General features: G+C 35.6%; 1 protein-coding gene across 1 annotated transcript in view; it reads left to right on the forward strand.

Moving 5' to 3' along the window:
• LOC105479558 (protein eyes shut homolog) overlaps nucleotides 1–27,991 on the forward strand; it is a 325,034-nt gene that overhangs the window by 182,996 nt on the left and 114,047 nt on the right. The window lies entirely within an intron of this gene.

The following is a 27,991-nucleotide window of genomic DNA, read 5'->3' on the forward strand; positions in this document are numbered from 1 at the left end:
CTCCTTTTTTGCTTGCAAGGTTTCTACTGAGAAACCAACTGATAGTTTAATGAGGGTCCCTTGTATGCGAGAAATCACTTTTCTCTTACTAATTTTAAAATTATCTTTGGTGTTGACTTCTGATAATTTGATTATAATGCATCAGTGTATTGGGAGTTTGTAAATCTGAATGTTGTTTGCTTCCAAAACTTTGGGAAGTTGTTTGTTATTATTTCTTTAGATAAACTTTCTGTCTTTTTTTATTCCCCTTCTTTGACTCCTATAGTGTGTATATTGGTTCACTCAATGGTTTCTCAAAATAACCTTAGGCTTTCTTCACTCTTTTTCATTCTTTTTGTGACTTGTGACTACACAATTGCAAATGACCTGTGTTCAATCTTACTGCTCAGTAAGTAGTCGATTCAGTCAGAAAGATAATTAGATATGTGCTTGGATGTAAAACACAAAATGTGTAGGATAAAGATGACCGTATGATATCATGGCAACTAAAAAATCTATGCCTGGCTGCATTTCAAAAGTTTATTATTTTTGAAGTATTTGATATTAGATATTTAGATATTTGATATCTAATTGAAGAGCTAAACAATTATCAGAAGATAAGATTCAATGAAATTAGTGAAATGAAAACATTGGCAGTAAGATGATTGTTATTAAAATAGTGTGTTGCATGACTTTTTGCATTTGCAATTGCATAGTCATGTATTTCTATGATAATTCATGTTATAGCATATTTGATTTTCATATGCTGGTAAATATATGAGCATTTATTATTTTATGTCACGAAAATCATAATGTTAGGAATGCCTGAGAAATAAAGCAAGACAGTTCTAACTTTCTGAGAATTTAATTGTTAGGCCACTTCCACAACTTTTCTCTCTTTTAATAGTATGAATCTTTGCAACTTTGTTAAGTACTAAAAATTTTACATGAATTCAAGACTGACTGGATTGAATATAGTTTTATTCATTTTCATTCTTGAGTTTGTTTCATGAAAGAACCAAAAATTATTTTTTTATTTTTCTGGTAATTGTATTTTTATATTCTAATGTGCATCTTCTTACACAGATTGGATCAAATAATTCACAAAAATATAAATTTAAAGCCATAATAAATACTATTTTCAATATTAAAAGTTATATTAACCTATTTGTCAGGTTGCAACCCAAACTGGGATCTGAGGGAAGTCGGTAGATGGGTGGAGGGTAGCTGAAAAACATTCAAGGGACCGTAGGCAGGTGGGATGTGGATTTATTTTTCTCTCTTTCTCCTACAGAGTCAGCAGTATAGTTGTATTTTTCACAGACAACAGTGGCTCAAAGCCAGGGATGAGCTCACACAAACAGGTTAGAACCAAATGGCTACATAAATGTAATTATGTGGTACATGGGGTTGTGCACCTCTGCTCCAAACCCACTGTGTCATGTACTGGATGTCGGCCTAGGCCTACTCCAGACAGAAGCACAGCCATTCTCCTTACACTAATCAAAATTATGAAGCATATAAGTACAATAAAAACTGAGTCAAAGTACGTGAAGGTGAACCTTAGCATTTTAATAAGCTATAAAATTGATTCCATGATTACTATATTCAGCTCATTTGTTGTCAGATTATTTTTTAATCATAACAAAATACATGTTTGAATTATCTAACTTCTTTTTCATTAAGTATTTATTTATTTATCTATTTATTTATTTATTGAGATGTAGTCTCGCTCTTTCACCCAGGCTGGAGTGCGATGGAGTGATCTGGGCTCACTGCAAATTCTGCCCTGCAAATTCAAATGATTCTGCTACCTCAGTCTCCTGAGTAGCTGAGATTACAGGTGCCTACCACCATGCCCAGTTAATTTTTGTATTATTATTATTTTATTTTATTTTATTTTTATTATTATTTTTTTTAGTGGAGATGGGGTTTCACCATTTTGGCCAGACTGGTCTCAAACTCCTGACCTCAGGAGATCCACCCACCTCGGCCTCCCAAAGTGCTAGGATTATAGGCCTGAGCCACTGCGCCTGGCCAGTTTTTAAAATTTATAATACAAACTGAGAATTAAATTTCTCCTAATCCGGAATATGAACAAATATAATATTAACAATTAGTGTTTATTTCTTATACCCTAAAAAATACATGTCTAATCATGCACAATTAATTTTGAAGAAAAAGGTACAGAATATTGTACATGAAATACTAACTTCATGAAGGTTTGTTAATAATAATTAAATACACATTACTGAATATTTACAGTGTACTAGGCCCTATTAGAACATTGCATTCTCAGACCTTATAACAGGTTAGTATTACTACCCCTAATTTATAGAACAGAAAATGACACTGTACGGATGTAAAATTAATTGCTCAAGATTTAATAGTAAATATAATAAATGGATCTTTGGGATGGCAGCTTTGTGTTGTGGATCCATGTACTATAATTTCTTTCAAATGTTTTGGGATTTATGACACACTGGTAGAGACTGCATTAGCCACTCCCACAACTTATCCTTTAACTTCTCTTCTGTTTCCATTCAGTTCGTATGTTTTTATTTAATGTTTCCTGTATGTGAGGTACTCTACTTTGCAATGTAGAGAATATAAAGTCAAATCTAGTATATTTCTAATCCAGAAAGACCTTACTGTATTTTTGGTGAGTGTATTAGTCCATTTTCACCGTGCTGTAAAGATGTACCCAAGACTGGATAATTTATAAAGAAAAAGTTTTAATTGATTCACAGTTCTGCATGGCAGGTGAGGCCTCAGGAAACATACAATTATGGTGGAAGGTGAATGGGAAGCAAGGCACCTTCTTCACAAGTTAGCAGAAATAAGTGTAAGAAGGTGAAATGCCAGATGCTCATAAAACCATCATATCTCATGAGACTCACTCATTATCATGAGAACAGCATGGGGTAAACTGCTCCCATGATCCAATTACTTTTACCTGGTCCTGCCCTTGACACCTGGGGATTATGGGTATTACAATTCAAGATGAGATCTTGGGTGGGGACACAGAGACAAACCATAAGCCCCTGCCCACTCCCAAATATTATGTCCTCAAAACAGAATAATGCCCTTGTGCCCTTCCAACAGTCTCCCACAGTGAGTGTGTGTATGTGTGTGTGTGTGTGTGTGTGTGTATATATGTGTGTGTGTATATATATATATATTTTTTCTTTGTTGCCCAGGCTAGAGTGCAGTGGGGTGATCTCAGCTAACTGCAACCTCTGCATCCTAGATTCAAGCAATTCTCCTGGCTCAGCCTCCCCAGTAGCTGGGATTGCAGGTTCATGCCACCATGCCTGGTTAATTTTTGCATTTTTTTAGTAGAGATGGGGTTTTGTTGTGTTGGCCAGTCTGATCTCGAACTCCTAACCTCAAGTGATTGGCCCGCCTTGGCCTCCCAAAGAGCTGGGATTACAGGCATGAACCACTATGCCCGGTCCCTGAAAGTCTTAGCTCATTCCAGCATTAACTGAAAAGTCCAAGACCAAAATCTCATTTGAGACAAGGCAAGTCCCTTCCACTTATGAGCATGTAATATCAAAAGCAAGTTAGTTGCTTCCTAGATACAATGGGGGTACCAGCATTGGGTAAATATATCCATTCCAAATGGGAGAAATTGGCCAAAACAAAGGGGCTCCAGGCCTCATGCAAGTTCAAAATCTAATAGAACATTCATTAAACCTTTAAGTTCCAAAATGATCTCCTTCGATCCTTTGTCTTACATCTAGGTCATGCTGATGCAAGAGGTGGGCTCCCACAGCTTTGGGCAGCTCTGCCTCTGTGGCTTTTCAGGTACAGTACTCCCTCCTGGATGCTTTCATAGGCTGATGTTGAGTGTTTGTAGCTTTTTCAAGTGCAAGGTGCCAGTTGTAGGTGGATCTACCATTCTGGGGTCTGGAGGATAATTGCCCTGTTCTCACAGGTTCACTAGGCAGTGCCACAGTGGAGACTCTGTGTGGGGGCTCCATCCCCACATTTCCCTTCTGCACTGCCTTAGCAGAAGTTCTCCCTGAGGACTCTGGCCCTACAGCATACTTCTGCCTGGACATCCAGGCATTCCATACATCCTCTGATATCTAGGTAGTGGTTCCCAAACCTCGGTTCTTAACTTCTGTGCACCCACAGGCTCAATAGCATGTGGAAAATGCCCAGGCTTGTGACCTGCACCCTCTGAAGCAATGTCACAAGCTATACTTTGGCCCTTTGTAGCCATAGCTGGAGCTGAAGCAGCTGGGACTCAGGGCACCATGTCAGGAGGCTACAGAAAGAAAGGGGGCTCTGGGCCTGGCCCATGAAACCATTTTTTCCTCCTATGATGATATCTAGATGGGAAGGGCTGCCATGAAGGTCTCTGACACACCCTGGAGATGTTACCCCATTGTCTTGGTGATTATCATTGGGTTCCTCATTACTTATGCAAATTTCTATAGCAGGCTTGAATTTCTCCCCAGAAAATGTTTTGTTTTGTTTTCTTTTCTTTTCTACTTCATGGTCAGGCTGCAAAATTTCCAAACCTTTATGCCCTGCTTCCTCTTGAATGCTTTGCTCATTAGAAATGTCTTCTACCAGGTAACCTAGATTATCTCTCTCAAGTTTAAACTTCTACACGTCTCTAGGGCAGGGGCAAAACATCACCAGTATCTTTGCTAAAGCATAGCCTGAGTGACCTTTAATCTATTTTCCAGTAAGTTTTTCATCTCCATCTGAGACCACTTACAGATGGACTTGTGCATATCACTATCAGCACTTTAGTCAAAACCATTCAACAAGTTTCTAGAAAGTTCCAAACTTTCCCACATCTTCCTGTCTTCTTCTGAGCCCTCCAAACTGTTCTAACCTCTTCCTATTACTCAGTTCCAAAGTTGCTTCCACATTTCTGGGTATCTTTATAGCAGTACCCTACTCTCTGTAGTACCAATTTACTGTATTAGTCCATTCTCACACTGCTATGAAGAAATACTTGAGACTGGGTAATTTACAAAGGAAATAAATTTAATTGACTCACAGTTCCAGATTGGTAGCAGTCCTCGGGAAACTTACTATCATGGCAGAAGAAAAAAGAGAAGCAGACACCTTCTTCACAGGGCAGTAGCATGGAGTGAGTGCAAACAGGGAAAATGCCTGACTTATAAAACCATCAGATCTCACAAGAGCCCCTTATAATCATGAGAACAGCATGGGAAAAACTGCCCTGATTATTCAGTTACCTCCACCTGGTCCAACCCTTGACACATGTGGATTATAAGGATTACAATTCAAAGTGGCATCTGTGTGGGGACACAGAGCTAGACCATATCATTGAGCTTAGACATGTGTATGGAATGATACAATTGTGAAGAATGTGATCAGAAAATCACAGATGGAAGCTTATGAGAGGTCATTTATTATTCAAGCAAATATGCATATTCCTTTTGGTGCCTAGTACTCACTTAATGGGCATGAGGGATTTAGTTTTTATTCTGGCCTACAGCTCAGATCTCTCTAGTTCAAGAATACACTAGTCATTCACTCAACCTCTAGGAGTGTTGATATCTGATATCATTCAGTTGAGTCTTCCAGTTACCATGAGGTGGGAGAAAGAAGAAGAGTGAAAAGAGTGGGAAGAAGGGGCCAGTTAGGTAAGATGCACAGCTGTGTAGTGTCATAAAACCAATGTGTGGATATAATTCAACAAGTAAGGAATTGTTGACAATTTTGAATGCTGCACACAGGAAAACTAAGATAAGATATTCAAATACCCATTGGATTTGGCAGTAAGAGGGCACCAGTGTCCTAAAAAAATAGTCATTTTAGTGGAATAATGGAAAATAAACCAAACCAAAGGTGATGAGGTTTTCAAGATGATCTGCGATGATGAAAGGGGAGAAATATGATACCAGTTAAAATGAAATATTGGATCTAACTCTGATTGAATGTTGTCATAAAAACAAGAGGTTTGCGATGTCTGGTGCCTCATTAACTTTCCAGTACTTCTTGGTTTTACTCTTCGCCTATGTCATGACTTTCGGCCTCACTCATCACTCGTAATTTCTTATTTATCATTTTCTTCTGTTCACCAATTGAGATCTCAAATGACCTAGATTCCTAGACTAAAAATCTTTCTTTTTTTTTTTTTTTTCTAAGATTTGATTCCAGTATTCTCAGAATTCTAACAGTTCAATCAGGGAGAACCCCCATATGCTTTCCCGTAGGAATATAGCCTGAGATTTAGACAGCAGGATGAGGTGTTTCGCTGTCTCAGCAACACATCTTCTTTCTTATTCCTCCACAATGATGCCCATGCTACTACACACTTCCTGCACATCCTATTCTGTTTCAGCATGCTGTATGCTATATTTTTTTTCCTACTAAAACACTAACTTTATTTCAAGAATTACTTGTAAGCTTTTATAACACTCACTGAGATAATGAGACGTTTATCTACGTTCAATGTCATGAAATGCTGACAAAATTAAATGTGTATTTAAATTGTAGATGATTGTAGGGAAGTAAAAACCTGATATATTTCCAGGGGTATGAAGAATTTGATTCCAACTATGGTTCCTTGTCTCTGACACTTAGATTAGGAGGGGCATACCATAGGATACACAACAGTGAAGAAGATGTTTTGACAAAATAAGTTCTAGGGCAGATATTATTTTTATTTTAAAAAGTAAAATAAAATTTCACTACTGGTTTTACTTTCTTGGACTAGCATTTACTGTTTCAGAAGAAAGCCCATATTTAAATTGGCAATTTGAGTGAAACAGATATTTAACAATCTAAAGATTAACTGGATTGTAAGTATAGCTTTTCTCTAATGTATTCTACTGATTTTCTACTGTTTATCATAGTTGGGGAAAATGCAGTTTCATAATCTATATTCTTATATGTATAGTTCATGGTAAATTAATGGCAATTGTCATTAACAATAGTCTGGCTTTACAGTGAGAAAGAATGTTTTCAGCAGTTAACCAGGACTCAGTGTGCTGTCTTAGAGAACCTTTTGAGTGATTCTAAGGGAAAAGACAAGCATCAAATAGTGTTATTACTTCTTCTGCCGACATGATAATTTGAATGTCATTTGGGTTCAGCCCTGAATTAATCATGAGATACTGACTGACTCTTGTCAAAGATAAACCAAGTTTCAGAAATAAAAATAATTTTGAGCATATTTTATTTAAAAAATATACAGTCTAATATGTCTTTTATAAGAGATTTCTGATACATAGGAACATTTATATTTGAAAAATATACATGTCAACCTATGGCTTAGAGTAATATAAAAATTTGGCAAACTAATTATAAAATTATCAGCTTCAGATTAATATTAGGAAGACCAAATATAGTATATATTATATAAATACTAAAAAGTATATTATGAAAGTGATTTTAATTAAAACTCTAATAGAAAGCATACTTAGAGACCAGTCTCAACAAAGGAATAGTTTTTTGGTTTAATGTTGACTCTCATTGACAAATTTCAATGTTCAGACAGAAAGAAAATGAGTAAGATTAAAGTATTCTTAACTGGAGGAAATAAAGATAATGATTAGCAAAACATAGTTGAATACGTAATGGTTATCAAAACAAAATAATATTTGAGATATCGGTTATGCACTGTATTTAATCTGCTACAGACAAATCATTGAATAAAAGTAGTCAATTTAGGAAACAAAAAAATTATACAGTATTACATAGACTTTTGCTAACAATTCTAAACATATCACAACTTTTACATAGGCATGTAAAGAGCCATATTTTTGGATGCTACCTATAGATTTTTATATTATCAATTTAATTTTAGGGGATATAAATTCTAGGTTGTGTAGCAAATTGAGAGAAAAATATACGTTTTAAAATTTGATTAATTCACTGATTTATTTACCTTTATGAAGTAGTAAATCATAGAATGCTGATGCATTGGTTCTACTGAAGGACTTCTTTTGAAGGACAGCCCCACCCTACCCTTTTAAAGGTTCATGAGTCTAATACTGAGAAAATGAATAAATGAATGCAATTATGTTTCCTGCTTCAGTGGAGCTGTCAAGTGGTGTCACCAACCTTGTTTTTTTCTCAGGAGGGAAACTACTCTAAACAATGTGAATTTTTTAAAGATGGACTGTATATAAAAATTGGCAGAAGTTATTAATATTCTCCACTAGTAGCCTTGAAAGATAGTATAGTATTTCTCCTATCAATATGCTGCTTCTGAAATCCCATCTGCATTCATCTTTTATCTATTTATCTGTTTACTTCTATAAATTGCCTCAAAGCGAATAAATTATAGTCTATTACATGCATTTACTTAAATTACTAAATGTTTGTGTAATTAGTTGTTTAATATGTTACCTAAGATTTCATATATCAGAGTGAAAAAATCATATATTTTAAAATTATGGTATGATTAAAATAATACATCAAAACAGGTTGATAGCAATATAACAATGGAGGAATAGCTGCAAGAACTCAGAAACTGTTTATTATGTATATCCCTCATTATCAAAGTAAACTTTTATGCACAGAATGTAGGAAAAATGCCATGTAGAAGCAAGTTTCTGTCCATTTTCAATGCAATAACCTTTGCCAGTACCTTAATACTTAATTTCACTTGCGGACATATTCTGAGATTCTGTACTTGAAGTAGAATATCTTATGATTTTTGCTAAAACAATGGCCCGAGATATCTGTAACTAAAATTACTGTTTTAACATATTTTTTCCTTTGTAATACTTATCTCATTGTCATGGAATAAATTGACCAATTTGGTTTTGTGCCTATTACAAAGAAGTAATAAACAATAATATAAGTATTCATGGTTTTGTATTTTTAATATAAAAATGAACATGACTCATAAGTAATTGGTTTATTTATGTGAACCATATCCATAACCTCCAGCATTAGAGAGTTTGAGATATAAGACGAAAATGAGTATGACAATCAGGTGAATGGTAATCTCAGAAAGAGTGATTTTATTATTAACTATGCTTGACTAGGTTAGATCATTTATATAAGGAAAATAAATCTTGACATTTATATGGATAATTTTGTGGCTTACTTGTCAACCTTCCTGTGAGACATGGGTCTGATTAAATTGTGATTGAGAATGAGAACTGTAATACATTATTAATGAACTCAGGGTAATTGTAAAGTTTTATGACTTAGAGATCAGTGGAAATTGGTTCCATGGTCAGTTTCAGAAATGATTGAGAATACACCTTGTGCCGACAGTGCTGATAGCTCGGCATCAGTCATGGTATTCCCATAGCCATGGCCTGTGACAGCCCTAATGATAGTCATTTTGTAGCATGACCATGCATTAGAATATATTTAGAAGAGCACAAAATGTCAAATTGAAGTAAAGGATTTTCAGCAGTTCTTGGTACAAGAAGTCTTATTTTCCTGGATGTTCTTAAAATTGTGACCCATGTTTAGTAATCTGAAGATGAATAGAAAAATGTAGATTAAAAATCAATGAATCTCATTTTTTTTAATAACTAGTACTTTGGGCAATAAAGTCATATTGCCAATCAAAAAGAAAACAATGTTAAAGTTCGTGCTGTCAAAATTCTCTTTAAGTAAAATTCCTATCAATGAATTTATATTTCTCAGTTTTTTTTTAGTGAACATAGTGTAGGATAAAATAAAATCTGTGGAATGATTTATTTAAATACGTAATATTGTGAAGTTTCAGTTTCAAATGATAGTATTTTATATAATAGAGCAAAATATGTGTTGTAAATTTACAATATAATATCAGATAATGGCTATTACAAGAATTAGACTAACAGAACAAGTAAGGGCGTGAGTTTGGAAACAGAGGCTTGGAAGATTCCAGGCTCCAACGTGTCCCTGTTTTGTTGCCTTAGGTTAGCTATGGGTCCCGACTAAGCTTGCTTTTGTCACCTTGGAAGTAGAAATTATAGTGATCTACTGAGATATAGAAAATGGTCATTTCAGTATCTGACACATAATGATCACATATATTATTTTCATTTCAATAATATACTCGCTTTAAAAAATGTATTCACCATTTAAAATAGTCATGATGAAGCAAATTTGAAATTACTACATTATGCCTTGCTATTAAAATAAACGTATTTGAAGATTATAACTGCGAGGCCTGCTTTAAGAAATGTCTGTGGTTTGAGTAAGAGCATTTCTACCTGCTGAGACTACAATGGGAATTATTTTTGTTTGTCTTTTGCTCTCCCCGATGAGATGTATTTTTAAACATAGATAAAGATACCAGGTTGTTCATCAAATTCAAATAACATAAGAGGGACTAAGGCATCAGTGTATGTAAAAAGATGCAAAATTTAGTGCTTATGAAATATTAGAAAATATCATTGTTTTGAAATAGCACATTGTGTTTTTAGCCAATTTATTAAAACGTTACGAACTTAGCTAATAGTTTTCATTTTCTTTTCTTTTTAATTTTAATTAACAAACAGCTGGAAAAAAAAAACCTCATTTTGGTAAAAAATATATCTTGAGATTCCTTGAGACTAACAAACCCAAACCAATCAATTCAAAATTGCCTGTGATGCAGAGGCAATGTAGTGTCTGAGCTGCCCATAATGAGCCACAGTGTATTGAGACAATGCCAAATGATATCTAGAATCAGCAGATAAGTCTTAGATTCATTCTTTAGCCATGAAACAGAAGTTGTGAAAGTTGTATATTTTCAGGAAATTTATAGGAGTTATCTGATAAAAATAGAATTGAGTAGGAAACCAAAATTGATGATATAGGCATTGGCTTAAAAAAGTTATATTAAATGTGACTTTAGCCAAACTCCTGTAAGGGCAGGGAAACAAGTATGTTATTGTTATTACCTTTCTTTTTATCTTTCTGGATCATTCACACTGTATTCTCAGTTGGCCAGTGTTTCCTGATGGCAACAATACTACTCTGACAACAACTTGTAACTCTAGGCGTGTACTGTCAAGGGCTCCTTCCCTCATCCTGTTCTGAATGACAAGTGTAGTGATGTTTTCTCAGCTCTCTTGTAGGGAACATGGATCTTATAGTGGTCACGGGGAACAGAGTTTACAGACAGAGTTCACCACCTGAAAATTTTCGCATTCTTCTTCTTCTTTGACTCTTCACTGCTTCCAATTCAAAAATCTTTTCCCTCGTTGCCATTCTTGGTTAATTAATGATAGTAATAAAAATGCACCTTTATACCTGTACAAAAGAAAAATCTAAGATATTTTTCTCTCTGTTTATTATCCCACTTCTGCCTTTCAAGCCCCATCAAAATTTCTGGTTGTTGAGAAACAATGAGGGAGGTTACATCATCAGAATTTCTGATTTTTGGGAAACAGTAAGGGAGGTGGGGTAAGTGGGTTGCATATGTGTATGAAGAGAGAGAAAAATATATATAAATTAGATTATATTGTCCTAAAATATATTCTTAGTAATATATTTAAATTCAATGCAGATTTTGATTTTTTTCTCAATGCTGTTCAATAAGAACATTACATGAGCCACATATGCAATTCTAATTTCTTAAAGAGCTATATTAAAAATAATTTAATGTGAATAATGTTTAACTTAATATATATCATTATTAAAACAATATTTAAATAATTATGCTTTTTTTCTAACTTAGTCTTTGAAATCTGACATGTATTTTGTATTTATAAGGCATCTTAATTTGGATGCTAACTTTTCATGGGAATTAATCTGTAATTACATTTCATAAAACTGAAGGTTGAAATAGAGATTTATATCAAGTTGTCAAATATATTTAAAAGTTTTTGAACATCTAAAATGAATTAGTTTTTTTTTAATTTATTTATTATTATTATACTTTAAGTTGTAGGGTACATGTGCATAACGTGCAGGTTTGTTACATATGTATACTTGTGCCATGTTGGTGTGCTGCACCCATCAACTCGTCATTTACATCAGGTATAACTCCCAGTGCAATCCCTCCCCCCTCCCCCCTCCCCATGATAGGCCCCGGTGTGTGATGTTCCCCTTCCTGAGTCCAAGTGATCTCATTGTTCAGTTCCCACCTATGAGTGAGAACATGCGGTGTTTGGTTTTCTGTTCTTGTGATAGTTTGCTAAGAATGATGGTTTCCAGCTGCATCCATGTCCCTACAAAGGACACAAACTCATCGTTTTTGATGGCTGCATAGTATTCCATGGTGTATATGTGCCACATTTTCTTAATCCAATCTGTCACTGATGGACATTTGGGTTGATTCCAAGTCTTTGCTATTGTGAATAGTGCTGCAGTAAACATACGTGTGCATGTGTCTTTATAGCAGCATAATTTATAATCCTTTGGGTATATACCCAGTAATGGGATGGCTGGGTCATATGGTACATCTAGTTCTAGATCCTTGAGGAATCGCCATACTGTTTTCCATAATGGTTGAACTAGTTTACAATCCCACCAACAGTGCAAAAGTGTTCCTATTTCTCCACATCCTCTCCAGCACCTGTTGTTTCCTGACTTTTTAATGATTGCCATTCTAACTGGTGTGAGATGGTATCTCATTGTGGTTTTGATTTGCATTTCTCTGATGGCCAGTGATGATGAGCATTTTTTCATGTGTCTGTTGGCTGTATGAATGTCTTCTTTTGAGAAATGTCTGTTCATATCCTTTGCCCACTTTTTGATGGGGTTGTTTGTTTTTTTCTTGTAAATTTGTTTGAGTTCTTTGTAGGTTCTGGATATTAGCCCTTTGTCAGATGAATAGATTGCAAAAATTTTCTCCCATTCTGTAGGTTGCCTGTTCACTCTGATGGTAGTTTCTTTTGCTGTGCAGAAGCTCTTTAGTTTAATGAGATCCCATTTGTCAATTTTGGCTTTTGCTGCCGTTGCTTTTGGTGTTTTAGACATGAAGTCTTTGCCCATGCCTATGTCCTGAATGGTACTACCTAGGTTTTCCTCTAGGATTTTTATGGTATTAGGTCTAACATTTAAGTCTCTAATCCATCTTGAATTAATTTTCGTATAAGGAGTAAGGAAAGGATCCAGTTTCAGCTTTCTACTTATGGCTAGCCAATTTTCCCAGCACCATTTATTAAATAGGGAATCCTTTCCCCATTTCTTGTTTCTCTCAGGTTTGTCAAAGATCAGATGGCTGTAGATGTGTGGTATTATTTCTGAGGACTCTGTTCTATTCCATTGGTCTATATCTCTCTTTTGGTACCAGTACCATGCTGTTTTGGTTACTGTAGCCTTGTAGTATAGTTTGAAGTCAGGTAGCGTGATGCCTCCAGCTTTGTTCTTTTGACTTAGGATTGTCTTGGAGATGCGGGCTCTTTTTTGGTTCCATATGAACTTTAAAGCAGTTTTTTCCAATTCTGTGAAGAAATTCATTGGTAGCTTGATGGGGATGGCATTGAATCTATAAATTACCTTGGGCAGTATGGCCATTTTCACGATATTGATTCTTCCTATCCATGAGCATGGTATGTTCTTCCATTTGTTTGTGTCCTCTTTTATTTCACTGAGCAGTGGTTTGTAGTTCTCCTTGAAGAGGTCCTTTACATCCCTTGTAAGTTGGATTCCTATGTATTTTATTCTCTTTGAAGCAATTGTGAATGGAAGTTCGTTCATGATTTGGCTCTCTGTTTGTCTGTTACTGGTGTATAAGAATGCTTGTGATTTTTGCACATTAATTTTGTATCCTGAGACTTTGCTGAAGTTGCTTATCAGCTTAAGGAGATTTTGGGCTGAGACAATGGGGTTTTCTAAATATACAATCATGTCATCTGCAAACAGCGACAATTTGACTTCTTCTTTTCCTAACTGAATACCCTTGATTTCTTTCTCTTGCCTAATTGCCCTAGCCAGAACTTCCAACACTATGTTGAATAGGAGTGGTGAGAGAGGGCATCCCTGTCTTGTGCCAGTTTTCAAAGGGAATTTTTCCAGTTTTTGCCCATTCAGTATGATATTGGCTGTGGGTTTGTCATAAATAGCTCTTATGATTTTGAGGTACGTTCCATCAATACCGAATTTATTGAGCGTTTTTAGCATGAAGGGCTGTTGAATTTTGTCAAAAGCCTTTTCTGCATCTATTGAGATAATCATGTGGTTCTTGTCTTTGGTTCTGTTTATATGCTGGATTATGTTTATTGATTTGCGAATGTTGAACCAGCCTTGCATCCCAGGGATGAAGCCCACTTGATCATGGTGGATAAGCTTTTTGATGTGTTGCTGAATCCGGTTTGCCAGTATTTTATTGTGGATTTTTGCATCGATGTTCATCAGGGATATTGGTCTAAAATTCTCTTTTTTTGTTGTGTCTCTGCCAGGCTTTGGTATCAGGATGATGTTGGCCTCATAAAATGAGTTAGGGAGGATTCCTTCTTTTTCTATTGATTGGAATAGTTTCAGAAGGAATGGTACCAACTCCTCCTTGTACCTCTGGTAGAATTCAGCTGTGAATCCATCTGGTCCTGGACTTTTTTTGGTTGGTAGGCTATTAATTATTGCCTCAATTTCAGAGCCTGCTATTGGTCTATTCAGGGATTCAACTTCTTCCTGGTTTAGTCTTGGAAGAGTGTAAGTGTCCAGGAAATTATCCATTTCTTCTAGATTTTCCAGTTTATTTGCGTAGAGGTGTTTATAGTATTCTCTGATGGTAGTTTGTATTTCTGTGGGGTCGGTGGTGATATCCCCTTTATCATTTTTAATTGTGTCGATTTGATTCTTCTCTCTTTTCTTCTTTATTAGTCTTGCTACTGGTCTGTCAATTTTGTTGATCTTTTCAAAAAACCAACTCCTGGATTCATTGATTTTTTGGAGAGTTTTTTGTGTCTCTATCTCCTTCAGTTCTGCTCTGATCTTAGTTATTTCTAGCCTTCTGCTAGCTTTCGAATGTGTTTGCTCTTGCTTCTCTAGTTCTTTTAATTGTGATGTTAGAGTGTCAATTTTAGATCTTTCCTGCTTTCTCTTGTGGGCATTTAGTGCTATAAATTTCCCTCTACACACTGCTTTAAATGTGTCCCAGAGATTCTGGTATGTTGTATCTTTGTTCTCATTGGTTTCAAAGAACATCTTTATTTCTGCCTTCATTTCGTTATGTACCCAGTAGTCATTCAGGAGCAGGTTGTTCAGTTTCCATGTAGTTGAGCGGTTTTGATTGAGTTTCTTAGTCCTGAGTTCTAGTTTGTTTGCACTGTGGTCTGAGAGACAGTTTGTTATAATTTCTGTTCTTGCACATTTGCTGAGGAGTGCTTTACTTCCAATTACGTGGTTGATTTTGGAGTAAGTACGATGTGGTGCTGAGAAGAATGTATATTCTGTTGATTTGGGGTGGAGAGTTCTATAGATGTCTATTAGGTCTGCTTGCTGCAGAGATGAGTTCAATTCCTGGATATCCTTGTGAACACTCTGTCTCGTTGATCTGTCTAATGTTGACAGTGGAGTGTTGAAGTCTCCCATTATTATTGTATGGGAGTCTAAATCTCTTTGTAAGTCTCTAAGGACTTGCTTTATGAATCTGGGTGCTCCTGTATTGGGTGCATATATATTTAGGATAGTTAGCTCTTCCTGTTGAACTGATCCCTTTACCATTATGTAATGGCCTTCTTTGTCTCTTTTGATCTTTGATGGTTTAAAGTCTGTTTTATCAGAGACTAGTATTGCAACCCCCGCTTTTTTTTGTTCTCCATTTGCTTGGTAAATCTTCCTCCATCCCTTTATTTTGAGCCTATGTATGTCTCTGCGTGTGAGATGGGTCTCCTGAATACAGCAGACTGATGGGTCTTGACTCTTTATCCAGTTTGCCAGTCTGTGTCTTTTAATTGGAGCACATAGTCCATTTACATTTAAGGTTAAGATTGTTATGTGTGAACTTGATCCTGCCATTATGATATTAACTGGTTATTTTGCTCGTTAGTTGATGCAGTTTCTTCCTAGCCTCGATGGTCTTTACATTTTGGCATGTTTTTGTAATGGCTGGTACCGGTTGTTCCTTTCCATGTTTAGTGCTTCCTTCAGGGTCTCTTGTAAGGCAGGCCTAGTGGTGACAAAATCTCTAAGCATTTGCTTATCTGTAAAGGATTTTATTTCTCCTTCACTTATGAAACTTTGTTTGGCTGGATATGAAATTCTGGGTTGAAAATTCTTTTCTTTAAGAATGTTGAATATTGGCCCCCACTCTCTTCTGGCTTGGAGAGTTTCTGCCGAGAGATCTGCTGTTAGTCTGATGGGCTTCCCTTTGTGAGTAACCTGACCTTTCTCTCTGGCTGCCCTTAAGATTTTTTCCTTCATTTCAACTTTGGTGAATCTGGCAATTATGTGTCTTGGAGTTGCTCTTCTCGAGGAGTATCTTTGTGGTGTTCTCTGTATTTCCTGGATTTGAATGTTGGCCTGCCCTACTAGGTTGGGGAAGTTCTCCTGGATGATATCCTGAAGAGTGTTTTCCAACTTGGTTCCATTTTCCCCCTCACTTTCAGGCACCCCAATCAGACGTAGATTTGGTCTTTTTACATAATCCCATACTTCTTGCAGGCTTTGTTCCTTTCTTTTTCTTCTTTTTTCTTTTGGTTTCTCTTCTCACTTCATTTCATTCATTTGATCCTCAATCGCAGATACTCTTTCTTCCAGTTGATCGAGTCGGTTACTGAAGCTTGTGCATTTGTCACGTATTTCTCGTGTCATGGTTTTCATCTCTTTCATTTCGTTTATGACCTTCTCTGCATTAATTACTCTAGCCATCAATTCTTCCACTTTTTTTTCAAGATTTTTAGTTTCTTTGCGCTGGGTACGTAATTCCTCCTTTAGCTCTGAGAAATTTGATGGACTGAAGCCTTCTTCTCTCATCTCGTCAAAGTCATTCTCCGTCCAGCTTTGATCCGTTGCTGGCGATGAGCTGCGCTCCTTTGCCGGGGGAGATGCACTCTTATTTTTTGAATTTCCAGCTTTTCTGCCCTGCTTTTTCCCCATCTTTGTGGTTTTATCTGCCTCTGGTCTTTGATGATGGTGATGTACTGATGGGGTTTTGGTGTAGGTGTCCTTCCTGTTTGATAGTTTTCCTTCTAACAGTCAGGACCCTCAGCTGTAGGTCTGTTGCAGATTGCTTGAGGTCCACTCCAGATCCTGTTTGCCTGGGTATCAGCAGCAGAGGCAGCAGAAGATAGAATATTTCTGAACAGCGAGTGTACCTGTCTGATTCTTGTTTTGGAAGCTTCCTCTCAGGGGTGTACTCCACCCTGTGAGGTGTGGGGTGTCAGACTGCCCCTAGTGGGGGATGTCTCCCAGTTAGGCTACTCAGGGGTCAGGGACCCACTTGAGCAGGGAGTCTGTCCCTTCTCAGATCTCAACCTCCGTGTTGGGAGATCCACTGCTCTCTTCAAAGCTGTCAGACAGAGTCGTTTGCGTCTGCAGAGGTTTCAGCTGCGTTTGTTATTATTTACTGTGCCCTGTCCCCAGAGGTGGAGTCTACAGAGACAGGCAGGTTTCCTTGAGCTGCTGTGAGCTCCACCCAGTTCGAGCTTCCCAGCAGCTTTGTTTACCTACTTAAGCCTCAGCAATGGCGGGCGCCCCTCCCCCAGCCTCGCTGCTGCCTTGCCGGTAGATCACAGACTGCTGTGCTAGCAATGAGGGAGGCTCCGTGGGTGTGGGACCCTCCTGGCCAGGTGTGGGATATGATCTCCTGGTGTGCCTGTTTGCTTAAAGCCCAGTATTGGGGTGGGAGTTACCCGATTTTCCAGGTGTTGCGTGTCTCAGTTCCCCTGGCTAGGAAAAGGGATTCCCTTCCCCCTTGCACTTCCCAGGTGAGGCGATGCCTCGCCCTGCTTCAGCTCTCGCTGGTCGGGCTGCAGCAGCTGACCAGCACCGATCGTCCGGCACTCTCCAGTGAGATGAACCCAGTACCTCAGTTGAAAATGCAGAAATCACCGGTCTTCTGTGTCGCTCGCGCTGGGAGTTGGAGACTGGAGCTGTTCCTATTCGGCCATCTTGCTCCGTCCCCCAACCCCCTGCTCCGCCCCCCTCACCCCCATTTAGTTTTTAAATTTAAATTAATTTAAATTAAAAATTCAGTTCCTCTTGCACCAACCACATTTCAGGTGTTCAACCATGTGTCTACTGACTACCATATTGAAAACTGCATCTCTCAATATTTCTATTAAATAAAATGCACTTTTTATAAGAAACCAGACTTCTTGATATCGAGATCAATTGCATGCATAATACTCTGTCAGCTTTAATAATCAAATTGATTAATGTTTGTAGTAGGCTATTCTTGCATTGCTATAAAGAAATACATGAGACCGAGCAATTTATAAAGAGAAGAGGTTTAATTGTCTTACAGTTCTGCAGGCTGAACAGAAAACACAGCACCAGCATCTGTTTGGCTTCTGGGGAGGACTCATGAAGCTTTCGCTCATGGCAGAGCAAAGGAGCTTGCATGTCACATGGCAAAAGGAGGAACAAGAGGGAATGGGAGGGGAGGTTCCACACATGAAAACAACCATATCTCATGAATACTTACTCACTATTTCAAGGACAGCACCAAGTCATGAGGGATCTGCCTGCATGACTAAAACACCTCCCACCAGGCCCCACCTCCAACATTGGGGATTACAATTCAACATGAGATTTGGGCAGGGACAAATAACCAAACTATTTTAATGTTGTTTATCCTTAGTTTTTACTGGCCGTGGAAAACGTACCTAAATTTGATTCCTCTGTTATTTTTTATCTATACCAATTACCTTGCTTTGCATGCATTATTGCAGCCTACATGATTATTGCTTTGGAGTTTTTGCCCAGTCTGCATTTCGAACTTATTCACATACATATGAATACCTTCAGTGGCTTAGGTTAATTTAAGTATCAGATATTAGTCACACTCCTCTGACCTCTACTTTTCTTTAAAGGCATAATTTAAAAAGCATTTTTCTTCTTGGCAATCTTGCTTTGTTACTGCCTTTCCTATTTGCTATTGTGTTCTAAAACTTCTTCAATTGACAACTGAACTGCAGGGAATAGATTAAGAAAAATAGCTTAACAAATAAATCCTTATTTAATTTCTACTGTTATATTTGTGATCATACTAACTGTCTCAAATTTGAAACTTGTTTACCATAAATAATGAAATAACAGTTGACATAAAATTCTAAACCTGACTGCAAACATCAAGTTCATGCTGGCAAATAAATATGTGAGACTGCTAGAATACAATAGACTATTTAGATTCCACAAATTAAATTAAGGAGTCAACTTACAATAACACACCACACAAAACAACCACTGGGCTGCACAAAATAGAAAAGAGGAAATCAATTATGGTTCAATGATGCTACTTTCCCAATCAGTTAGAAATGAAAAGTGTGTTGTTTACAGGAATTCTGAAGGCATAATTTTCTGACAGCTTTTCATCTGTGAATATTAAGCACTGCTTGTTTAATTATGAGGGAAAGTACAACAACTGAAATCATCTGAGGAAGAAGCACATTTATTTTTTCTAAAACCGTTAAAATTATCTCAAAGTAATTTTAAATTATTTTGAAGTTGTTCACTTATAAGTATATGTTGACACATTTTTAACTTTGATAGACATCTTACATTTAAGATCAAATAAATGAAATTAATTGCCATGATTGCTTGACTTTTGGTAAAATGTGTTTATAAGAAATTCTGTTGTCTATGTGACATTAATCTAGAAATGAAACAATATCATCAAAAGGAAGGCTTTTGCCTATGTTCAACAATATTCTTCCATAAAACAACCTAAACAGTAATTTTGAGTTTAATTAATTTGGGAAATACGTTGAAAGTTAAGAAGTTGTAATTCCGTTTAAGATTTTCAGTAAATGCTTATTTATATACTAAATTAACAATGCATTTATTTGTGTTTATATTAGCTGCTATTAAATTTTCTCTTAATACTATGCAATTTAATTACAGACCTAGAACATTTTCTTCGGTGCCTAGTGGGCTTAACTTATTGAATCATAGTGTAAATGCAACCAATACATCGATTTAAATATTTTATTTACTGTTTGTCTCTCTTTAATGGTGATAGACTAAGACGTTCATTCAAGCAGCTATGTTGTAAATGCATACTTTGAGTAAAAATGTGTACCTCATGTGAAAATGACATTCTGTAGAGGCCACAACCACACATAGATGATTGTAATAATTATACATTACCCATAGGTTTGTTCACACTTAATCTTAGGGCTAATAGATCCTGTCAAGGAGTAGTATATCAGGTACCCCAGAGTTGTGTATGAGACTATACTGCTTCCATGCTTGATGCTTTGTATGTGTAGACATGACTACAGGTAACACATATTCCCACTAATCGTTGGATTTTCACCCCATTGTTGACTTCAGTTTAGTATGTACTATACTACTGTTATTCCTTCTAAGTCCCCTGTTTTCCTATTTCCTAATTCTCAGTTCAGTTTTCTGTCTAGTTTGAGCTGAGCTTCAAAGAGCAGTCTGAATATTTTGGAGGTGATACTCAGATACAAATCCTCCTACAAATATAGGGAAGATAACAAGTAGATTGGGTGAGAACTCACAACATGATATGAAAATTATATATATTTTATTAAGTAGTGATTTTCCGTATTATACGCAATGACTACTTGTATTACAGCATGTGACTTTTAATACCATTTCATTTGTTCCTCTGTTAAAAATTACCGAAACTCTTAGACAATGTGCCTGAGTTTTTGGAGTAATCTTGTGTGAACGTTTCTTGTTTTCGCATGCACTGAGGTCCGACGCATCATCTTTGGTGAAGCACATGCCAGTTTAGCTGGTCATATTTCTCCCTTACAACGGAGGCCTATCTTTACCTGTATCAGCAGTCAATTATGTTCCTAGATACTTCTCATTTAAAACTTTTCTTCAGAATGTTACTTGGCCCCACAAAGCAGCCTCTCTCTTGGCTGTTCATTTCTCTGCTATGATCTGATGCTCTATGTTTGCCATTGGTCTTACTGCTTTGCAACTATTTTGCACTCACTTTCTCACTGCTATAGAGGGAATAATATCATAAATTCTGCTTCCAGAAGGGAAGTGTAAGTTCCTCTTTGAAATGTAACTTGCAAATGGATTTAACAATACTGCTTTTGTAAAATTATTAAGCTCTCCCTTGGCAGTAGCCACTCAGAGACATTCATAGTTGATAATGTTTTGCCACATGGTCTCTACAAGGTCTCACCAAGACCTTGAGTAGAAACAGGCAAGATTCTGCCCTGAAGGGCAGGGCTGCACGGAATTAATTCAGGACAATAATTTGAGAGATGCAGTGCAGGTGAGAAAACAATGCTGTACCTGCTATGACCCTGAGATTTCTGTGTTGGCTGAACATTTGGAGCAGAGGAAAGGAATAATTACAGAGTTCAGGACCAGTACTTACCATAGAGTCGACATATTGTCGTCTCAAAAGGAATTACCTGTTTTTCATTTTTGTTTATTTTTAGAGTTAGAAAACAATTCCAATGTTTTATTTTCATATTTTACTCTGAAAATACAAACACACAAAATAAATACTATCTTAGTAAGTTATTATAAGATGAACAAAGTAACGTACCCTTAGAACTACCACCTCGAGAAAGCAGTTGACTTTCACCACTAAACATCTTCTAAGTGCCCAGTGGCAACGTGACCGTCTCCCTTCCTGCAAAACTAACCACTCTCCTGATTTTCACAGAATAACTTTCTTGCTTTTGTAATTCAAGTGTTCATTTCTAGGTAGCAGTGTTTAGTTGTGCCCATTTTTAAAACATATGTTTAAGTATATGGCAAAGATCAATTTCTTTGTTACTTCATTCCAGAGCTACCAATTCAAATTCAGCATTATGTAATCTTAACGTCTTCTGCATAATATTTGTATATTCTTTCTTCCATAATAAAATTCTAGTCTCAATAAAATAAGGGACAACAAAATCAGAATATCTATTTTTTTCATATATAAAAAATTAAAAAGTATATATAAAAATAATATCGATGTAACATTTTAAATTTTGTTCATATACTCTCCTCATTTTCCTCTAATTTTTATTATATATCTATATTCTGAGGCTACAGGCATTATATGCAATGCACTTTCCTTTTTTATCTTGTTTTGGTTCTATTAGTAGATATATGTATAGTGCATACTGCCTATACTCATATTGAGCTCTGCATATGAGATCAATATTTAAATCATATATTTAAACAACCAAAATAAACATATTTTAGTTGTTTAAAGCTTATTATCTACGAGATACTTCAGAGAGGGCTAATGGAAATAATTATTGCATTCCTGGGTGTTCATGATCATAGATTTGTGCCCTTTGTACTTGAAAGTCAGTTTTACTCTGTAAAATCTTTGACTCACATTTTCTCTTTTTTTCATAAATAGCTTAAATATTCTTAAGTATTAAATATTTCATTTATTTCTGGCATATATTGCTGTTGAAAAGTCTGATGTTAATATAATTTTCTTTTCATTATAAATCAATTGCTGTTTTTTATCTACTACATGCCCAAAGGGTATTATTTTTTCATTGAAATGCAGTTATTTTCTTCAAATATATCTGAGTGTTGATTGTCTATATTTTCCTTAATCTTTCCATGTACTTTGAAACCTTTTTCTTTTTCAGGAAAGTTTTCTTTAATTATAATAATGTTTAATTACACGATGTCATATAATGTTGGTTCATAAAAAACATTAATTATATAATGCTTGCTCATTTTCTTTCTTTTGCTTCTTTTCCAGGAAGTCTTTTAATTCAAATATTGAATCTTCTTTACATAGTTTCAATATTTGACCATTTCTCTCAAATCATTTTTATCTCTTTCTTAATTTACTTTTTACTTATTTTTTTTCAACTAATTATCTTAAGTAATTATTGTATGCATCCTTTGTCATATTCTTTTTGGTTTAATATTCATTTCTGAAAGTTTTCATTTTCTGATACTTTTTTGAATTTGATGACCTCATTACTGAATATTCAATTTGATATTTTGTATTTTCATAGCTTAGGTTATTTTCTCAAAATGTTTTAGCTCATTTGGAAATAGTAATACATTGCAGATTTGATCTAACTTTGACAATGTTTTCGTTATTTGCTTTTATTATTTTAGAAACTTTCATTTACTTTAAGAATATTGTTCCATTTCTTTTAAGTAACTTTGTATTGGAGTTGATTTTGATAATTTCTTTTGCTTATTTTCATATAGTATTTAGTCCTTATGGATGTTTAGAAAGAGACATAATTCAGGGTAGCTTTCCTCAATTCACAGTGATCCGTCTCTCTCTTTTCGTTTTTTTTTTTTTTGCTTATTGTTCTGGTATATATCCACTTGCTAAGATATCTTAGGTCTCTGTTTCCTTCTCCTACTATTGTCTAGTCTTCTCTGTCTTTAATGTGTATTTTCTCTATCCTACTCAATTTCTATTAAATTTCTAACAATTTCTCCCCAACATGGAGCCCTGTTTGGGAAGACAGCTGAGGCAGCTCAATTTTGTGAGTTTATAGGGATGTACTGTTCTGAAGATATTTTTTGTTCATCTCTTTTATTCCCACATGATATGAGTAGATAAAATCCTTTGAAACTTACTATTTGTCTTAGTCTATTTTGTACTATAACAATACTTAAGACTGGGTAATTTATAAAGAGAAATTTATTATCTTACAGTCTGGAGGGTGGAAAGTCAAGATCAAGACACTAGTAGGCTCAGTCTCTCTCAAGGTAGTGCTTTTTTTTTTTTTTTTTTTTTTTTTTCCTGCATTGTCTGGAGAAGAGGAATGCCCTGTCCTCACATAGCAGAAGATGGAAGAGCAAAAACGGATGCAGTTCCTCATCAAGCACTTTGATAATGGCATTAATCTATGTAGTAGAGTGAAGACCTCATAAACTAAACATCTCTCAAACTGTTACACCTCCAAACACTGTTGCATTGGTGATTAAGTTTCCAACACACGAATTTTGGAGAGGCCACATTCAATAATGCTGCTGTTCTCAAGTTGATTTACTGTGCTTTCTAGGGAATACTTCATATCTATTTTAGAATTATCTTATCTTCAAGCCTATACGATGCCATATTATTTCCCTTGGTTGTCAATTGAACAGATGTATGTGACACATAGTTCTTGGTTTTTGTGAATAGTTTTAGAGTTGCTGTTGTTGGTATATATGTAAGTATGTATTTATGGGGATACCATGTCACTTAATATTGTTGTGCCTGCCATTCATGGATTTTCAATTTTATTATCTACTTGATCTGCCTGTTACTAGATGGCCATTCAGAGAAATCTAAAAACTATTTCAACACTACCATTATTTTTTCCAGAATTCCATTTCTAATATGGAATAGCCCCATTCTGATTGTTTAGATATATGTCAATGTATTTTTAACTTTCAGTGCGTATTCCAAACAAATTTTCTGATATTGAATAGGCTGAAAGTTAAAAACCCTAATGGGTAGTTTATATACTAATAACTTTCTTGCTCTCTAGAGTGGATTTAAATTACTTGTATTTTTAAAATAAATATTTTGTTTTTTTCTAAATTCTACATTTTTCTACAATTTTTTAAGCTGGTGATAACTACTTCATCCATTTAGCCATAATCCAATCTAAATACATTCCTTTTGTTTGGCTTTAATAAAGACAAATTTATAATTAAAAACTAAAACAACATGCCCGGCAATGATAAATGAAGGGCCATTTTTTAATGTACACCTTAAAGAAGAGAACTCTTTAAGATAGTACATGTCATTTTAACTGTAAACTGTGAAATAAAAAAGTGATAAATATATGCATAGGTGATTTCTAAATAATGTAAAATGCAATTTAATATTATGCATTTTATCCTTAGTTTATTATTATATTATGTTTTTAGTAAATATTATTGGGTTATGAATAGTGTTGGGCATAGAGTATTAAATGGTAAATAGTAGGGAAAAGGGTTCTGTTTACAATCGAGTGGGAGATACAGCCCAGTAAAACTAAACATAGATATGAGTCGTGTCATGAGATGCAAATAAATAACAGGGAGTATTGAAGACCCAAAGGAGAAGGACCTAATCCAGACTTGCCCCCACAGAAAAAGATTTCTCGAAATAAATCTCATCTAGAACGGGATATAGTCAGTAACAGGAATTGGCCAGGATGCTAGTAACCTCTTTATCACCAAGAAAACAGCATTACAAACCCCTAGCCATGATATGACCTACAATGAACCTGCAAACAAAATAAAAAATTTAAAAAAATCTCTAGATGTAAGAATGAGAAAAATATTGTAGAAGATTGAGAGAAGGGTGTTATGAGTGGAAAGCAACAGTGAGTGCATGTGAGTGACTGCTAAGTGTGGATGCAAAGAAAAGTGACAAGACATAAGGTAGAGGCCTAACAAGGGTGAAGACTGTCCACAACCTTGCAAAACATGCTGAGATATTTGGGCTTTTACCTTAAGAGGATTGGAGACATATGTGAGGGTTTTACACTGCCAAATGTCATGCTCATATTTGTGTTTCAGGAGAGAGAAGTTTTGCTGCTGGATGAAGAATGAATTAGCACATAGATGAGACCCAAAGCAGGAAAGCCACTTAGGACGCTGTTTTTGTAATGAAAGGGAGATTTAATGACAATCAGGATTAGATAGTTGCAGTGGTGAAGGAAGAGTGGATGTATTACGTAGTATTTAGGAATTGTTTTAACCTCATATTTTTACTGAAGTAAATGGAGAGAAAATTATAGGATATATGTATCACTTGAGTTAATTAGTGAAAATGAGGTTCTGAAAAGAAATGTCAGTTTTCTGACAGGAGCATCTATATAGACTTGGTGTTATTTACTGAGAAACAGGATTAGAAATCAAACGTTTGGGAGCAAGATAATGTTTTATATTGGAAAATGAAAAATCTGACTATGGGATTCCCAAATTATCTTTCAATAGCTGTTCAGATATTTCAGTTGAAGGAGAGATTTTGAAGCATGGAAGACAAGTTTGAGTTAAGGATATAAACTTGGAGTCAATAATCTAAAAAATAAAACCAGTGTAATGTATGAGTTTACTCAGGGATGTATACAAATTGAGAAGAGAAAGCCCATGACCAAAGCTGAAGCATGTCAATAATTAAAATACGAGTAGAAAACCACAGTAGCTACATCAGGAGACACACAAAGCAAGGATAAAAAACAGAAGTATAGCTGAGAGGAGTGCACTTAAGAGAGATCAACAATAAACAATGCCACCTCAAGATTATGTAAGATGGGGACCAAAAGATCACAGTTTGGATTCACCTTTAATGATGTCCTATAACAATGGCAAAAAGCAATTTCTGTAGCAGGAAAGGCAAAAGTCACTTGTTCTGTGACTGAAATTGAGATGACTTAAGGAAATGGAGACAATGAGTATAAGTTAAATCTTTAAAGAAAGTTGGCATCAAAGGAAGGAAGAGAGAAAAAATGAGGATGAGGTAAGATGAAAGTTTTCTGTTTTATTTTAAGGTAGAAAAGGCTAGAATAATTTTAAATGCTGATCAAAGAAGAAAGTAAAAGCAGAAGTTTGAAGATGCAAGAGATGAGGAAGGAGATACTGAATCCCCCGAAACTTCAAACTTGAGTAACAGCCACATGTGTAGGAGTGATATCACATTTATTTTCGGAAAGAAAAAGAGAATTCCAAAATTGTAGGAGAAAATGTGTGTAAACATGAAGATTACGAGTCCTAAATTTAATGGAGTGCTTCTCTTCTGCCTTCTATTGTCTCTGTGAGGAAAAAAAAAATTAAATCATCTCTTGAAAGGATATGATGTATTTTAGCAAGATTAGATATTAGAGGAGTGCAGAGAAATTTAAAAGTGTACTAAGGTATCTAAGAAGGGTTTATAAATAGCCTAAGAATTTAACAGATACTGCAGAGCATGACTTATGAGCAGAGTTGAGCATAAGCAAACAAATATTACCTTAATTCAAAGAAATGCTTGCCAACATTTTTTTTTTTAATATAAGAGTACAAGTAAAAATTGGTAACATTTTCTGACATCTGTTTCTTACATGGCTTCTTGAAGCCAGAGGTAGCTGGCCTACAATACCTAGAAACTGGTATTGACCAGTTTCTATGTCCTGGGCTAGGGCTAAGGGAATTAATATCTAGTCCCACTGGGAACTCATGTGTTGGTACATTGACACACAGGTGAGAAGCTATGACTACCCTCTGCTTTCCTGATAGCACTAAAACAATTCAAAGAAGTGAAAATATTTGCAAAAGAGTGGCCTCATGGAATAGAAGAAAAAATAGTACAAAGGCCTGGAGGTCAAAGTAAAAGTGTAATGGTAATGGGAGAAATTGAGAATGGGCAACAAGGATAGGTGATGGAGGTCACACTTGATTAACTGAATAATAATATGTCAGCAGAATGTTTGTATTCATTATTTTTGAGAGAACAGTGAGGGCAATATCCTTGGATTAGCCATGGGAGTGTGTGACTGATGTGAAATGGATTTCCATACCATTCGACTCCATTGGAAAGTAGAAGGTGGAGAAAATGAGAAATGCACTTATTTCATGGGTGTTCTAAATGCATGTTGGCATTAGTCAAGATGACAGAAATAGGTTTGAAAAATCTCTGTCAGGCAATAAAATGTTCAGTATAAGAAGAAAAGTTTCTAAGAGGAGAAATGCAATGAGGGTATAGAAGATAATGTCAAAAATTGTCATTAGTCTTTGCAATACAGTGATTTTTATATGAATAGGAATTAATGTCCAGGAAATAACAGTGTAACCTGAGGATATTAACCCTGCCTTCACACTATTAACCTGCTAGCATGTGATAGAATTAATATCTACCTCTTTAAGAAGCATGTCCCTTACTGAAACTGTAATTAAATTATTAGTTGACTCTATACTCGTTATACAACATGTAAATAACAGAAGATATTAAAATTTTTAAAAACAGGAAACAAAATATTTTTTAAAAAACATGGCAAATTTGGTACAAGTGTCTTCTCATTGCCATGGTACTTTTGCATTATCCTGTCCATGGGTAAACAACTTTATGCAATGGGAGATATTACCTGCA

Source organism: Macaca nemestrina, chromosome 5, assembly GCF_043159975.1.
Source record: "Macaca nemestrina isolate mMacNem1 chromosome 5, mMacNem.hap1, whole genome shotgun sequence".
Taxonomy (NCBI): Eukaryota; Metazoa; Chordata; class Mammalia; order Primates; family Cercopithecidae; genus Macaca; species Macaca nemestrina.